The following is a 17,393-nucleotide window of genomic DNA, read 5'->3' as shown; positions in this document are numbered from 1 at the left end:
ATAGTTGCATAGCCTTTATTTGTTTGAGACAGTGTCTTGTTCTGTCACCCAGGATGGGGTTCAGTCGCATGATCTTGGCTCACTGCAAGCTCCACCTCCTAGGCTCAAGCGATTCTCATGCCTCAGCCTTCCAAGTAGCTGGGACTATCGGTGTGCACCACTATGCATGACTAATTTTTTGTATTTTCAGTAGAGACAAGGTTTCATCATGTTGCCCACGATGGTCTCAAAATCCTGAGCTCAGACAATCTATGTACCTCAGACTTCCAAAGTGCTAGGACTAGGCATGAGCCACTGCACCTGGTCATGTTTGTAAAGTCTTAATCAACATTTTTTTAACCCCTATATTTGGAATCAGATAATGTAAGGTTGTTATTCTAAAAACACTGGAAGCTTGTCATAGCTTGCTTTAACTTTTCTTGCTTTTGTGTATTTACCAACTATGGTAATTTTTGGTATTGCTCAGCAACACTTGTCAAGAATTTTAATTTTTTAAAAAACTTGTCAAAAAGCAAAATGTGTTATAAATCAGTCAGTTTGCTTTCATTGTCCAAACTGAAAGAGTTCAAAAACAATTTCCTTAGAGTGGTAAAAGTAATCTATTTTTATTTATCATGTAAATGCTTCTATTGTAATACAATGTCTTTTTTAATGAGAAAGCAAAAATATATTTTAAAAACCATTAGAATACCAACCAGTGAATTTTTCTTTAAAATATTTTTATACTTTAAATGGATACACTAGATTTTTCATACCTCACTCTCCATTTAGACAAGGAAGACGACCAAACAGAGATTTTAGGGGAAAACCATGAGCCGTTCTCTGATAGAAGTGTATCCAAATTTCAGTTTCTAAATTTGAGGGATGAAATTAGTTATGCATTTGGGAAGCGGGGGAGACATCGCATAGTTCTGAATGAAAAATAATCTGAAGAATTTCACGCTTTCTTCCAAATAGTTCAGGAGCCACACACACTGCCATCTTCGTATTGCTAGAATACACCTTTGGACAATCATTCAGGAAGGCCCGGCCACTATTAATGAAACCTCCACTCAGCTACTTGCTTTCCAGCTTTGCTCATAAAAATTAAAGTCAATAGTTAAAGTTAAAATGGATGAAAGAGAAATTTCAGGAGAATTGGCTGACTTCAGAGTCTCAAATTGGCATCTGTTTGACTCCAAAACTCCAAAGTCTTCAAAGTAGATATTGGCTAAGAAGAAGATGAAAGAAGCTGACTGATGAAACTGATTCAAGCACTGAAACTAAAAAGGAGAGAGCATGCAGCAGGATACAGGAGAAAGGCTACTAGGAATCCCTGAACACTAGCCAGAATTTAGGGGGATAATTTACTAACAGTGACAAATCAGACTCAAAGCACAAAAACATAGTCAGGCAAATCTAGAAATTAGAATCTTTCAGTAGCTGATTAAACAGCCAAATTAGTATCCAAATTTTGCTTTTATCAAAATCCTTTTGTTTCTTTGTTTGTTTTTTGAGACAAGATCTGGTTCTATCACCCAGGCTGGAGTGCAGTGGCGTGATCTCGGCTCACTGCAACCTCTGCCCCTCAGGTTCAAGTGACTGTCATGCCTCAGCCTCCCGAGTAGCTGGGACAGCAGGTGTGTACCACCATATCTGGCTAATTTTTTTGGTAGTTTTGTAGAGATGGGGTTTTGCCATGTTGCCCAAGCTGGTCTCAAACTCCTGATCTCAAGCAGTCCACCTGCTTTGGTTTACCAAAGTGCCGGATTACAGGCTTGAGCCACTGCACGTGGCCTTTATTAAAATCCTTATTAAGTCAAAGTTTTAGCCCAATATGTTATAATACTGTCTTGATCACCACCACCAAAGCAGCCTTAAGAGCATTCAAGTCTAAAACAGAACAGGAAAGTCCAGAGAACAACACTAATTTGTTTCTACAGAGCTCATTTTGTTCTTCTATGAGAGTGTCATTTCTCAGCATCTTGAATAGTGCCCTTTCTTTCTTAATAAAATGGCCAGAATTAAATAAATATGGCTGACACTCTTTCTCCACTGTACCCACAGCTGAGGCCTAATGACAATTCAGGGTAGAAGATCTTTCAGTGCTATGGATTATGTTGCACTGTTCTTTAGCTTAGAGAATGGGGATCTTCAAATCAGCACCTTAAGTGGAATTTCACAGCCTCCATTTTTAAAACACCTACTGTCTTCCTATCCATTTACTGTATACACGTGTGTGTGTGTGTGTTTGTGTGCGTGCGTGTGTGTGTTATGACTGGAAGGAGATGATATCAAATATCTTCCTTTAAAGTAGTACTATCCAATAGAAACAGGATGCAAGCCACATATGTAATTATAAATTTTCTAGTAGCCACATTAAAAAAGGAAAAACAAACAGGTGAAATTAATCTAAATATATTTTACTTAGTCCAATATATCAAAAATATTATTCCAACATGTAACTAATATAAAAAGTTATTAATGAGGTCTTTTTATTCCTTTTTTGTACTGTATGCTTGAAATCCTGTATAGATTTTATACTTCCAACACATCTTGATTTGGGCTAGCCACATTTCAGCTGCGCAATAGCCACATGTAGCCAATGACTACTGGACTGGACAGCCCAGGTATAAGGCAGGCACTTCTTTGTACAACAGTATCTTACTTGAAATGCCTAACTTCAGATATTTCAGCTCTCAGTTTGAACTTGTTTTTCCTTACAGAAGAAATCCATATGTATAAATATTTCAGTCTAGATTCTTACACGTACACACACACACACACACACACACACACACTCATTTAACATCTGGGTTTTAACAACCTATCCTGATCTTCTTCTAAATAAACCTGGAAAATAAAATGTTTCCTCTCACCAACCCTTTCTGAAGGAGCATGTGAGCCTGTTATCTTGCGCATTAACCGGTGACCGTATTTAGTGTTGTCAGAGCTGCTGACTCATTGCCTGTGAATGGCCCTGCTGCCAGTGGTGATTGTTTGACAGAATGCCAGTAATGGCTGCCGAGGGCTGCTGAAAAGCTGACCTTGTAACAACATCCACATTCTTTTGGCTGCTTTTGCTGACATACTCTCAACTCAAAAACTGTTTTCAAAACAAAAGTATAATGAAGTATTGAGCCTTTAAAAGCGATTGTATTTCAGTTCTTTAAATTATCTGAGTGTATGAAGGAGGGCAGAAGGCAAAGAAATGAGTATAAAGGGAGGGAATCATCCTTGAAAGTTGACATTTGACCTACAGGCATATACTTTGGTAGTGTTCTAAGACAGCATGGGCATCCAAATGAAGCAAAGCTGTGTAAACTAAAAATAAAATTCTAAGCCCCCCAACTATCTGAATGGACCTCTCCTCTCAGCCAAGGGCATTCCAAAGTTAACCTGAAAAACTAGTTCAGGCCATGAGAGGTAGTGGGGGTCAGACATGCCTCATTATACTCTCCTCCCTTTGGAATTCAGGCACAACTGACCAGCATTAACATTAAAACAGAGATCTTAAGACTTGTAGCAATAGGTCACCAAATTCAAGCCTGATCTAGTATAGCATCACCTGACAGACAGCAGGCCCTGAAAGATATCGAAGTATTTTACTCTAAGATATATGTATGTGACATATTTTGAAATAGCCCTGCATAGGTATTGCTTATAGGGAAAATCTGCATTCTGTAGAGAATCCCCTTCCCTTTCCAGGTATGTTTTTCTCATCCAGGAGAGAATCAACTAAGAGTCTGGCACCTTTTAAGTCTGATAAGAAACATTTATAATCTAATCTCTCTGAAGCCTGTTACCTGGAGACTTCTTCTGCATAATAAGAACCTTGATCTCTAAAACCCCTTATCTTAGCCCAGACATTCCCTTCTGTTGATTCCAGGTCTTTAGACAATAACTTAAGTCTTCCAGCCAATTGCCAATTAGAAATTTTTGAATCTACCTATGATCTTGAAGCTCCCCACCCCTGCTTTGAGTTGTGCCACCTTTCCTGACCCAACCAATGTACATCTTACGTGTATTGATTGATGTCTTATGTCTCCCTGAAATGTATAAAACTAAGCTGTAGCCTGACTACTTTGGGCACATGCTCTTAGGAGACAGGGCTATGTCACTGACCATTGCCTACTCATATTTGGCTCAAAATTTATCTTTTCAAATATTTTTCAGAGTTTGACTCTTTTTGTCAACAATTATTATGATATCTACTTTTTATCTTTCTCAGTATCATTTATTAGCTCTGTGTTACTAACCTATTTGAAATTCTGTTTATTTGCAAAATGTATTCCATTCTCCACCCTGAAAACATTTTCCCCAAGTGAAGCTTCTAAACAAAGAATATGAGATGCTCTCCATTAATTAATAAGAGCTAAGGTACTATTAAATACTTAAAACAGGGATCAAATTAGCAGTACTTACTAGATACTGCTCTAGCTAGTGGATACATTGATCATTCACACTATACTCAACTTTACCCATAAAATTTAACGTATGCCTTCCAGCTGCAGTATGTATTGATGGCCCTGCCTCCTGTTAGAGTACAAGTTTTCAGATTCTTCTCTTTTCCTGGTGACGAGGTCTGGAACGCTGAAGTCTTCTAAATTGCTACTTGGGCTAATATCCCTGCTCCCTCTTTCTGGCTTCTTTTACCCCAGAGTCTAATCTGCACTGGTAATAATATTTCCTTTCAGTTCACATCTCACACATAATAGCCAGAGTCTGTTTTGCTAATTTTAATCAGACAAAGGATGAGTTTCACATAAATGAGTTTTCAATGAACAGGATGAATGAGCATTCAGCTAGTTGTTTTGGCATATTTTCACCACTAGAGGGAGATAAAGGCGCCTCTCCATCCCCTATTCCCACTCTCTTTGCCCCAAGATAGGAGAGGTGACAGAGGTTAAGTGCAGAGGATAATGGTGAGTGAGATCATGGAGGGAAATTAAGTTATATATTTGGAGAAATAAAAAATGTGGCAGCTTGCAAACCCTGCCAGCATGTTTTATGTGGCCTACCCAGTTTGGGGCAACATTTATAAATTGGAAAATTTCACATAAATGTCTGGATTTCCATCCTGAACTTGAAAATAGAAAGATGTGGCCACACTGTATATCTGCGCCTCTGTGTGGCAGTCAGAGGGAGCTTCTCTCTATAAACAAGGCACACACTCTTCATTTCAACTCCATCACTATCACTCTCTCTTTTTCTAACACCAAGATTAAATGTAAGCTGTTACTTATTATCAAGCTTGCACCATTTTGTTGTTAAGGACTGGTTTTTTGTTGTTGTTGTTGTTTTTAATTTTTGTACTCAAGTCAAAGATGGTAAAAATAGCAAGCAAGCCTCTTGTAATTTCAAGGAAAATGAGGGAGAACACATTTCTTGGAGACAGTAAAAAATATTCCTAAGAGTAAAATATGCAAGCACAATGTGACTGGTCTCCTTGACTTACAGTTACCTGTTTCCATCATTTACATCAGCTAGATGTCCCTATGAGCTTAGCATAACCCTTTGGAAATACCTGCTTCCCAAACATGCTATGGCAGGAAGAAGATCAGGGACTGAGCGATCCTAGGACCCAGTCAAATACCATCTCTCAGTTATCCCCACTAACTAATGACTGAGAAATGTCTCTCATGACTGATTACCCAAGGATTTGCAAAATTGACATGTGAGGGGCAAAATCTCAGTCTTGCTCAAAATAGCAGGAAAAACATATCTGCATGTAGCTTGTACTCACCGAAGAATTGCAGAACTAAAATTTGGATTTAGGTAGGGTAAGTTCCAACGCACAGCTGATATTTTCATTTACTCATATCATTGCTTCTTGATCTGAAAAAGAAATACTATAAAGAGTAGTAATCATAGCTAACATCTGTTGAGTTGACAGTTGTGTCAGACTCTGTGCTAAGTGATATCCTTTGACCCTGAGAAACAACTATGTTATTCAACCTCAGAGACTTGTCTCAGCCACCTTAATACATGCCCTTCCTTTTTGGACAATGGTTCTCAAAATGAAGACACTTTCACAGGATTCTTGAGGTTAAAACTATTTTAATAACAACTAACATATTATTTGCCTTTTTCACTATGTGGACATTCACACAGATGTGCAAAAGTAATGGTAAGTAAAACTGCTGGAACCTCATTACTAGAGGTTGAAGGCAATGGCACCAAGCTCTACTGGTAGTTATATTTCTTCACTCCCATGCACTTCCAGTGAAAAACAAAGCAAGCAACAGCAACAGCATGTTATTAAGTCTTGGAAGTGTAAATGATGTTATTTTTTATTTATTTTTACATTTTATTTTTTTGAGACAGGCTCTCACTCTATCATCCAAGCTGGAGTTCATTGGCACAATCGTGGCTCACTGCAGCCGTGAACCCCTGGGCTCAAGCGATCCTCCTATCTCAGCCTCCTAAGGTGCTGGGACTACATACAGGTGCATGCCACCACGCCTAGCTAATTTTTTCTTTTTTTGTAGAAACAAGGTCTTGATATGTCTTGCTATGCCCTGGCTGGTCTTGAACTCCCAGGCTCAAGCGATCCTCCTGCCTTGGCATCCCAAAGTGTTGGGATTACAGGCATGAGCCACCATGCCTGGTCACATCTTTTTAATAGTGCAAGGAAATGGGAAGTATGCATAAAGCACTTTGGAAATATGTTGAAGTGCAACAGTTGTCTCCAGGTATTATTGTTCAAGGTACAAGTGGAACTAGTCACTTCTTTCACAGAACATTTTTATTTAAAAGAACAATGAGCAGACAAACTATGATTATTTCAGCAGGGGCATTTGACAAATTTTTTTTGAAAATGAGTGAAGTAAGCTTGTCGCTTCAGAAAAAACAACTGACAGGAATTTCTGACAATGATAAAATTCAAACTTTCAAGTAGAAATTAGAATTTTGAAAAGCCTACATCTGCCACTATAAGCTTGACAGCTTCTCAGTACCTTTCTGATGAGACTCGTGGTGATATTAACAAAAGTAATTTTTTGTTATTGAAAATAAAATGTAAACATTCGGAAGATCTGCTTTTACTAAGTGAGCCAGAACAATTCATTTTGTCGTAAAATCATATATAGATTTTTTTAAAAAACTATACCAAGTATGAGACAGATAATTGAGTTTACTGTAATAGATATGATATGTTTCAGATTCCACATTCCATTTTTAAGGAAGAATCAGTTGTTGAATTTCACTGTTGTATCAAAGAAAACTGTCCATAATAATCTGAAAGGCTATGAAAAGACTCTGCCATTTCAAACTACATGTCTATGTGAGCCTGGAGTTTCTTCATATTTGTCAACCAAAACATATTCCAGTAGATAAAATGCAGAAGCAGAGATGTAAATCTGGCTATCTTGCACTAAGCCAGATATTAGAGGATTTCCAAAAAATGTAAAACCATACTTATCACCAAAATTTTGTCTTGGAAAATATTTCTATTTTATTAAAAATATATATTATTTATGTCACATGTCATGGGTTTATCATTGTCACATAAATGAATTTATACACCAATTATTTTAAGATGCTCCAATCATGTGGTTTATTAAATCAATTTTAAACATATAATGAGAATCAAGGGAGGAAAGATGGGGTGGGTTAATGCACTTAGAATAGTATGCAAGTGGGATAAAATGAACTCCACAACCTGAATGCTGGGTTATACAATGTCCATATGTCTCGTTTCTGCTACACTAGCCTTCCAAACTGGTGGTGTGGTTACGGGGTGAGAATAGGGTTTGAGGAAGGGGTCTAAACAGACAGGTGGAAGGTGTCTAGAGGACAGACTAGGTCTATCACAGAGATACAAGGGCAAGTACACCTATTAATAGCTTTAACTTTCCATTAGCTTGCCAAGTAGCTTTGGGTTTTATCTGCAGTGAATTTATAAATAAATATTTTTAAAGTTTGTAAGTTTTCGTTTCTAATAGGGTAAATATTGATAGGTATAACAAACAAACAAAAGCTCTTGGGGTCTTCAGAACAAAACGTTTAAAAACCTCTGATGGGCCGGGCGCGGTGGCTCAAGCCTGTAATCCCAGCACTTTGGGAGGCCGAGACGGGCGGATCACGAGGTCAGGAGATCAAGACCATCCTGGCTAACACGGTGAAACTCCATATCTACTAAAAAATACAAAAAACTAGCCGGGCGAGGTGTCGGGCGCCTGTAGTCCCAGCTACTCGAGAGGCTGAGGCAGGAGAATGGCGTGAACCCGGGAGGCGGAGCTTGCAGTGAGCCGAGATGGCGCCACTGCACTCCAGCCTGGGCGACAGAGCGGGACTCCATCTCCAAAAAAAAAAAAAACTCTGATGTAGGATACGGGATCACTTTTTTTTAACCCCAAAGTAGCAAGGCAATTTATTGATACCAAATTAAATGATTTATCTTCTATCTTCTTCTTCTTCTTCTTCTTCTTTTTTTTTAAAAGATACTCATCTCCCCGGAGTCAGATGAAAATGCTAAGTCAAGCTCTCAGTAACCCTCAGGTGGCTGCTAAGGCATATGTCATATGCAAGGCCACCAGTTAAGGTAGAAACGCACCACTAACGGCAAGACCTGAGCATTCGTTCCCAGAATTAGATGTTTCTGTCTTTTGATGATTTCCAGTAAAAGTATCTCTTTGTCTAAGAAAACAACCACCCTTATTTTGCGCACAAGTATTTTTTTCTTTAGGGAAACAAGATATACATTACAAACAATGACAACAAAATATTAAGAATCTGATTTTCATGCCTAAGAGTTTGTCAGTGAAATTGTGTCCAAATAACTGCTACATTTGCATACACATTTTTTATGAAAGTAAGCTTTATGATTGGGGTTTAATGCATATTAGAGAAGAATGATGTTTAAAAATGTGGAATTACATATGCTCAGTACAAACTTAATTCATTATATTTGTGGGAAGCACAGTACTCTGCTTGCAAACGTTTTCTCTCCTCTCCACTCACCCTGTTTTTTGTGTTATTAGTGTAACTGATAGAGTTCCTCCAAAATCTTTTTTTTATTTTGCCTTTTTTGTTCTATATCTAGTTTTATAAGGTTTTATCCTTTCTTTATTTCTTCCTTCCTTCCTTCTTTTCTACTTGAACTTCACATCATAGTATCAACAGACAGTTATACCAGATCACACTGTATCAGTCTCGTAGAAGTGTGCAGTGGGCTTCTCTAACAAACGAATGCATGGAAATTATGAGCAAAATCGTGATCACACAGTATCAGAGAGATTTCAATACACTCTATGGTATACCTGCTTGCAGGTAACTGTAAATATGGCTTTTTAAAAGCCAGTTAGACTAACCTTTGACACATTTTTACTTAACCTGCAAAATTCAATTTAGTTCTTTTTTTGGCCAATTTGGTGGGTGCAATGAGATGCAGGAGACAAAAGGCTGCACGTGGGAAAACATTGTTTTTTTGTCCTGATCAGCAAAAATACATGAATCTTTCTGCCTTGGAATTAATTTCAACATGGAGAATGTAAAGCTTTAATGAGATTCATCACTGTGGGGTGGCCTTTATCTATACTTGGTTTTAGTTGCTTATTGCCCTACTTACATTCATAAAAGGAGATTTTCATCTAAGAAAACCTGAGATACTTACGTTTAGTGATTATTTGTGTAGGTAAATACACAATGAGACTCTCATTGGTTTCTCAATTGTATTTTTTAAAAAGATACAAAATGAGATAATCACTCCCTTTAAAAGTGTATTCTAAGAAAGTGACTCCTATTTTTCTGATATTTTGGGATGCCTGAGTTTTGTACAGTAGCAATTTCTATAACAAAATAAACCTTAATATAAAAAGAAAATAGTGAGTTACTGCTTTACCCTGAAATGTAGCTGACACATGTTCTGTGTGAATGTGTGTATAAAGTACGTGAATAAAATAAAGGATCATTCAGCCACTACTGATGTCTCAAATCTTCATATGTATCATATCCTTTAATGAGCAAGTTGAATAAAAATAATTTCATAGCCATAAACGGAGGAAGTATTCATGCTGAATATGTATAGATTGCTAATAGGACATAAAAGTTTCAAATATTAAAACAAAATTGTATATAGTTTACAGTCCCTCAACTACTTCCTTAAAAATTATGATGTGTGTGTATATATGCACAAACATATGCCTGTGTGTGTGTGTGTGTGTGTGTGTGTATAACTGGAAGTAAATGTATAAAATCTTCATAGGGGTTTCCTGTGAGGTGGAATGTGGGTAATACTAATTTTCTTCACAATTTATCATATTTTCCACATTTCCTAAAAGGAAAGTTACTTTGATTAAAACACACACACACTTTAAAAACTCCATGTTTCTTGTCTCTTATCTATTTTTAATAAAACTTGATTTTTAATAAGTATTAGCATGTAAGCCAATTATTTTTACATTTTGTTTGTTTGTTTGTTTTTTGAGACAGGGTCTCACTCTGTCACCCAGGCTGAAATGCAGTGGCACAATCTTGGCTCACTGCAACCTTCGCCTCCTGGGCTCAGGTTATCTCCCACCTCAGCCTTCCGAGCAGCTGGGACCACAGGTATGCACCACTACGCCCAGCTAATTTTTGTATTATTATTATTTTTTTTTATTTCTACAAAACTTCTGAGATACTTAAGTAAAGTAAACTTAATCAGTGGGGTTTTGTCATGTTGCCCAGGCTGGTCTCGAACTCCTGGGCTCAAGGGATCTTCTTGCCTTGGCCTCTGAAAGTGCTAGGATTACAGGCATGAGCCACCTTACCTTTTAAAAATGCAAGTATCATCTCGATAACCAACTGTCTTAACCTTATGATAAAATGCAACAGAAAGATACACAGAGCCAGTCTTTCAGAAATTAAAAAAAAATGCTGTGGAAGAAACAGCTGGTAAATCCTTTATAAACCACCTTCCTTTTTCTCAACACCTTTAAAACAGTTGACTGGATACCCAGCTGAACTGATATTGACAGGCAGGCCATCATATTATTTCTTAAGTGTTCCTGAATGTCAGCAGGTCTTCGGCTTTGTGGCATGAAAAATTCTACATTCTTTGCTGAAGGTATATATTTTTTCCTGTTGACAGCTATTTTCTACAAATATTGTTCTCTCTGCCTTATCTTACTTTAACCTAAGTGATAAGGTACAACTTTTTATCCACTTCTATTGACGAAATATCAAGAATAAAACCGAATTCTCTGCTACTATCTTATACTTCTCAAATATCTTCTTGCTGTCTCGTTAAATTTTATCAGAGATAAGTATTAAAGTAGGTATCTGAAAAGTGAGGCACAGTAGTGGCCTATATGGATACCCAGAATTGTGAAGTACACACATGTTTCTGCAGTCATTGGGCTGTGATTTGATGGAAACAAATTATAGATGCACAACCTCTTCTGAGATTAGATTAGTTTCCCTGATTATTTGTCCAAAGATTTAAAAACTTCACAGAAATGAGGTTGCCGCCCAGCGTAGGAGCTGATGCAGCCAGTCTCAATGGCACTTTCCTTCGGGCCCAGAATCCCTAATGGGAGAGGCCCGCCTGACTGTGTGATCTTGCCCTTCCGCGAAGGTGCCACACTGGATGTGAACAACTAAACTGTCACAGCCACAGCCCCTCTATCCTAGGGGCTTGAAGAAGTAAGCTATGCCCTTAATAGGAAGTAAAGACACCCAAGACATTTCTGTCTCTCACACTGAGCTCTGTGTCAACAAGAACAAGTCCTTAAAATAGAGAGGATGCCTAAGCATCCAATAGCACTAATTCTGTTTCCAGCTTTTAACTGTCCAAAAAGCCCATTTCTCAGCCGTCCTCTCCCTGACTCTGACTTAATATCCTTGTGTCTGGGGTGATTCTGGGTTTAGTCCAAGGGCCATGATTCCAAATCCATTTTACTACAACTTTCTAAGCCACTTTGACGTTCTTAGGCCGATAACTAATAATCTGGTGAAATTACTTGAGTAAGTTTATACTGCAGCTCTGTACAGGAACCAGATGTGAAAACATGAGCTTCGTGTTTGCTCACGGTTCCACCATCAGTTATTTATTCAAACGAGCATTTAGTGATGATGGCTATTCCTCATTAAAAATTATGTGCTAGAGATGATGAAGAAACAAGCAGTAAGTCTCTGCCCAGCGTTGCACATATTCTTATAAAGGGATAAGAAAATTCACGGTAATTTAAAATGATAACAGGTGCTGCAATGAAAGACCTCCCGAGAGTGGTGTGGCAGCACTAAGGACTGGAATACAGAGAGGGTCTAAGAGCACAGCTGGGAGGTGCAGGAAGGAATTCATGTGGTATATAGAGTTGCAGGAAGCTTCAAAAGGGAAATTAGACTTACCTTATTCAACTTCAGAGGCCTGGATGGGACCTGTGGTAACATTACAGAATAGTATTAGGACTCAAAGGAACTTGGACCATCTACCAGGGTATCTCAGCCTGGGTACAATCAACATGTTGGACTGTTCATTATTTGGCTGGGGGTTGGGGGATGGTAGTCCTGTGAATTTTCAGATGTTCAGCAGCATCCTGACCTGTACCTACTAGATACCAGTTGCATGTACCCACCCTGCACAACCAAAAATGTCTCCAGACATTGTCATGTATCCCCTTGGGGCAAAATCACCCTGATTGAGAACCACTGAACAAAAGTCACACCCTCAAAAGAAGTCCTGGAGAGCACCTTTTTATTCCTCCTTTTAATATTTAGGCTGCCCATTCTTGAATAATAATGAAAGTAGCTAAAATTTCTGCTTGGATTCCTTATATTTTTAGTGTGAATAAAATAATCATGAATTCTTCAGATTGTGATGAGATTATTTTTAATATGGTGCAAGTTCATAGGGGTGAGAGAAAGGAAATTGAACCAAATGTTTATAAGAAAAAGAAGACAAATTTTAAAATAAGAAAGTGTAATGGGATTTTTCTTTTACTACATTCTTGCTAGTTAATCGTATATTTCACCCTATCTTGTTTATTCTAGGGTATGTATAAATAAAATCATCATCTAGAAGCTTTAATCTGACTTGCAAATCTTTGTGCGAAAGAAAAATACAAACTTCTTAGATTTAAATTTGGTGACAACCAAAAATATATGTTCATTCATACATTTATTTGTTCATGCAATAAATATTACTGCAGGCATACTATGTGCCAGCCATCATTCTAAGCATCAGGTGCACAGCAATGAAAAAAGTTCCTGCCTTTGTGGAGCTATATTCTGGTGTGAAGAGACAATGAATAAATAATAATCAGGTAGTGGCAGTACAGGGGAATATATCAAAATAAACAATAGAAAGTGAGGACAGAGTGCTATTTATGGTAGGAACATCAGTCCAAGCATAAATAGGAATAATAACACAAAGGTTAACTCTTCTCCAGTCTAATACTTGGCTAGGTCCCACAGAGTCTGGGTTGAGAGGACTACATATCCCAACTTGTGTATAATAAATGTGTGATAAACATGTATGCTTTACCAAATCCCACCACTACAAATGATTATTGAGCCTCTATTTAAATTGATATCATTGATATGAAGATCACTACCTTTTTAGGTGGCCCATTCTGTTATTGTGTCCTCCAATTTGAGGGAGTCCTCTTATTAAGCAAAAATGTGACTCCTGCAACTTCCATCCAACCTGTATGCCTAAAATGCAGCACCCAAAATAAATGAAGTACTTCTTTCTTTATGGTACTCTGTGGTAAGACACTGGCTCCTAACTCCAATCCAGACCCTGGCTGAAAGGTTTTCTGGGAGCTTAGTAAAGAATACAATATTTTTATTTTATACCATGACACTAAAATTTAATTTCTAACCACAAGTCAGCCATCCTAGAATTTAAGTTAGCCGACCTGTAATTTAAATAAGAATTTAAAGAGAGAAGGGGCCAGGCACGGTGGTTCATGCCTGTAATCCCACCACGTTGGGAGGCTGAGGCGGGCGGATTGTTTGAGGTCAGATGTTCGAGACCAGCCTGGGCAACATAGCAAAATCTCATCTCCAAAAAATACAAAAATTAACTGAGTGTGGTGCTGAGCACCTGCAATCCCAGCTACTCAGGAGACTGAGATGGGAAGATTGCTTGAGCCTGAGGAGTTTGAGGCTGCAGTGAGCCACAATCATGCCACTGCACTCAGTATGGGTGAGAGAGCAAGACTTTGTCTCAAAGAGAGAGAGAATGGAGAAAGGTATCATTTTTATTCCCACCCAATGTTCATGTGACAATTTTGCTTTGCAAGTGTCCGGTAGGCTGCAGGAAGAGTAGAGTAGGATTGATGCCTTTAATTCACTAGCCACTTGGGAAGCTGCCACCCTCAGGTGAAAGAAAGAGTAGAAAGAATTGAGGATATTTAACTCTGCATACTCTGGAGTTGCCATGCAGGATAGAAGCCAAGAATGATAGAGATGGATCTGCCTCCAGATTAGACAACTAACTTCTTTTAATCGCTATCTGTGATATATGGGGTGAAATGGGGCCACTTCTTGGTAGAAGAGAAACAGCAGAATCTAAAGCTGGCTTGTGATCCAGAGACCACCCAAGGTGCAACTTTTATGAATCATAGAGCCTGGTCAAGATGTCAACCTGGACCACCCATGTGGTACTTTAACACAGTGTCTCTATCTGAGCATTGTTTAGGCTCCCTCCAAATCTACTGCAGTCTGGAGTAACCCATTGGACCTGCACAAAAAAAAAAAAAAAGAAATATGCAAGTCATCCTTCCCAAAATTGTCAGGTACAGGAGTAACAACCAGCAGCAAAATCCTAAGAGGTCCCTAGAACAATACCAACTGATTTCTTGAGTGATTGTACATCACCAGATAGAGAAGGATATAAGTTTATCTCACTTTATTATATACATAGATATAGCCTAAGGTGAAAATATAATACATTAGATTCTATGCGATTTTCATTTCTTTCCAGGTACTATGGCTTAGAGAGCTGTGTTCATGAGGAGAAATATTTTTAATATATAACTTATTCTCAGATACATAGGTCTAATCTACTCTAACTCCAATTTTAAAAGAAATAATAGCATGTACTTTAAGAAACAAAAAATATCTGAAAGTACTACTGTTGTAATAATACATTTAATTCAAAGAATGTCAAACAGATGTGTGTGCCTAGAATCATAGCACGGGGAAAGACTGTTGGGTCCAAATGTCACAGAACAGTGGTTAATTGTGTAGTGAAAGTCTCTTTATATCATATTAAATTGTATTAGGTGATTCTCACACTACTATAAAGAACTGCCCATGACTGGGTAATTTATAAAGGAAATAAGTATAATTGACTCAGTTCCAGATGGCTGGTGAGGCCTCAGGAAATTTACAATCATGGTGGAAGTGGAAGCAAACACGTCCTTCTTCATGTGGCAGCAAGAGAGAGAATTGCTGAGCAAAGAGGGAAAAGCCCCTATACTATCACAAGAACAGCATGGGGATAATAGCCTCCATGAGTCAATTATCTCCTATTGGGCCCCTCCCATGATATGTGGGGATTATGAGAACTACAAGTCAAGATGAGATTTGGGTGGGGACACAGCAAAACCATATCATAAATAAACCTCACGTAATAATGAACATGTCTGATAACTTAGATAAGAGGAAGGGGAAGATTTTGTTATAGAATTTTATGTACCTCAAATCATAGGAAGCCTGAACCCAGTCATGAAAGCTAAAATAATTATTGTGTTCATTTTAGATAACCTGGGTTGGGAGAGGAAAGCGTGGGGTGGGAGTCAGAAGCAGAAGGCACCCATCACTCAGCAAAGGTGCAGAGCTGGGTTCCTTCCATCCCTTCCCTTTCCATCCCCACTGCCACCAGATGCTTTGTCCCTTTTACTTTACTGTGTCCCTCCTCCCCACACTTTTCCTTCATCTTAACATGAGATTCCCTAAGCTTCAAATTTTTGCTGCTTCAAGCCATCTGGCAGCTGGGATAGTAACACCCAGCCTGTTTGTTCACAGGGAGAAGCAAGGAGGAAAGGGTGAGGAGGAAGAGAACACTGGGGAGGACTGGCTGAGGGGAGATGATGAGTGGGGTGCCTGGGTCACTCCCGGGCATAGGGTTGGGGATCTTGGGCACTGGGGAGGGCAGTCTGGAGCTGTGTCTTTCAGTTCTCATTTAGAAATTTTTTCAGAAGGCAAAAGCATATAAAATCATTCAGCTTAGTTAAGAAAAATTAACAGCCAATCTTGTGAAATATTTACAATTTATATGTTATTACTATACAACATAATCATATGGATTATTAAGTAACATTAGGTTGCCTTTGTAGTCCACCTTGTTGTAGTCCACCCTTACAGGGTATCTACTTATGACTGCTCAAGCTCAATCCATCAGAGGAAATATTAGTCCAAGGATTCTGATCTTAGTAGTACTTTACTTGGCTTTAGTAAAAATTATGGCAATAAAATATTCCAGAAAACTATCTACTTGGAAAACAAAGAAGATTCCATGTTTTCCCATTTCTGGTTTTTCAGTCAACTAAATCCATAGAGCTATATCAGGAACCCAAGGTTCCAGGTCACTCTCTATCTTTAACCAGCTTTTAAATCTTGGATGATCACTTCATCCCTCTGGGACTCACTGTCCTCATTAGTGAAATGACTTCTACCATAAATGTCTATTTTTATAAATATTTCTTATACCAAATGAAAAGCAAAGTTCCAAATTGCATACGTTATTAATAGAGATTATGGGGATTTATAAAATATCATATGTTCTAGATCTGCCAATTCTGGCTTCCTGTTTGTGTAATAAATATAGAAGTGTGAATTGCTTAGCTAAATAAAAGTCTACTTTCTCATTGCAGATAAATAGGATTTACCAATCCTTGGATGAAGTGCTTGGGAAGTCTTTAAGTGCCATAATCAACTGCCATTTCAAAGAATATAGATGGTTTTGAAAAGTTCATGCTGTCCCTTCATTGAATTTTAGGTGAGTGTGTTTAAGACAAAGAACTTAAGATGAATATTGAACTGTTTCTCTTTAAAGTCCTCCTCTCCTTTGCCTGAAAAGAAAATGGGTTTAAATATTATCAATGCTGAGGTGGAGCCAGATGGCTAAATAAATATTATCAATGCCTTTCAGTTTCGCACCTTTAGTGAGTTTCCAGAAAATGAAAGACTTACTCTCTTTATTTTTTGTTTATTTATTGTTAGTATTATTATCAGAAACCATCTGAACTGTGAGCTCTATAACATGGAGGTTGTCTTGACCGTCGCTTCCTGGCTTGTAATAAGCAAATGCCAAAATGCTTCATTCTATTCTAAAGGTTATATAATTTGTAAAATATAAAATGTATTTAATATCAGAGTAATAAGCCAGGATGAGACAAAATTTTTGATGGCATAAACTGAATGAAAATTTGATGGTGATAATAATGGTTTAATCACTAACAAATCTGTGTTTGAGATAG

General features: G+C 38.0%; 1 protein-coding gene across 8 annotated transcripts in view; it reads left to right on the top strand.

The window, feature by feature from the left end:
- The window catches only part of DTNA (dystrobrevin, alpha), a 401,960-nt gene that overhangs the window by 169,201 nt on the left and 215,366 nt on the right, over positions 1-17,393 (top strand). For all 8 annotated transcript variants that reach the window (XM_011943697.1, XM_011943695.1, XM_011943698.1 and 5 more), the window contains exon 2: positions 16,788-16,912. The gene's annotated coding sequence lies outside the window, so the exon portion shown is untranslated. The remainder of the gene's footprint in view (positions 1-16,787; positions 16,913-17,393) is intronic.

The sequence above is a fragment of the Colobus angolensis genome, unplaced genomic scaffold (genome assembly GCF_000951035.1).
Source record: "Colobus angolensis palliatus isolate OR3802 unplaced genomic scaffold, Cang.pa_1.0 Scaffold220, whole genome shotgun sequence".
NCBI lineage: Eukaryota > Metazoa > Chordata > Mammalia > Primates > Cercopithecidae > Colobus > Colobus angolensis.
The sequence above is the reverse complement of the archived record's forward strand: the minus strand, read 5'-3'. Positions and strand labels throughout refer to the sequence as shown.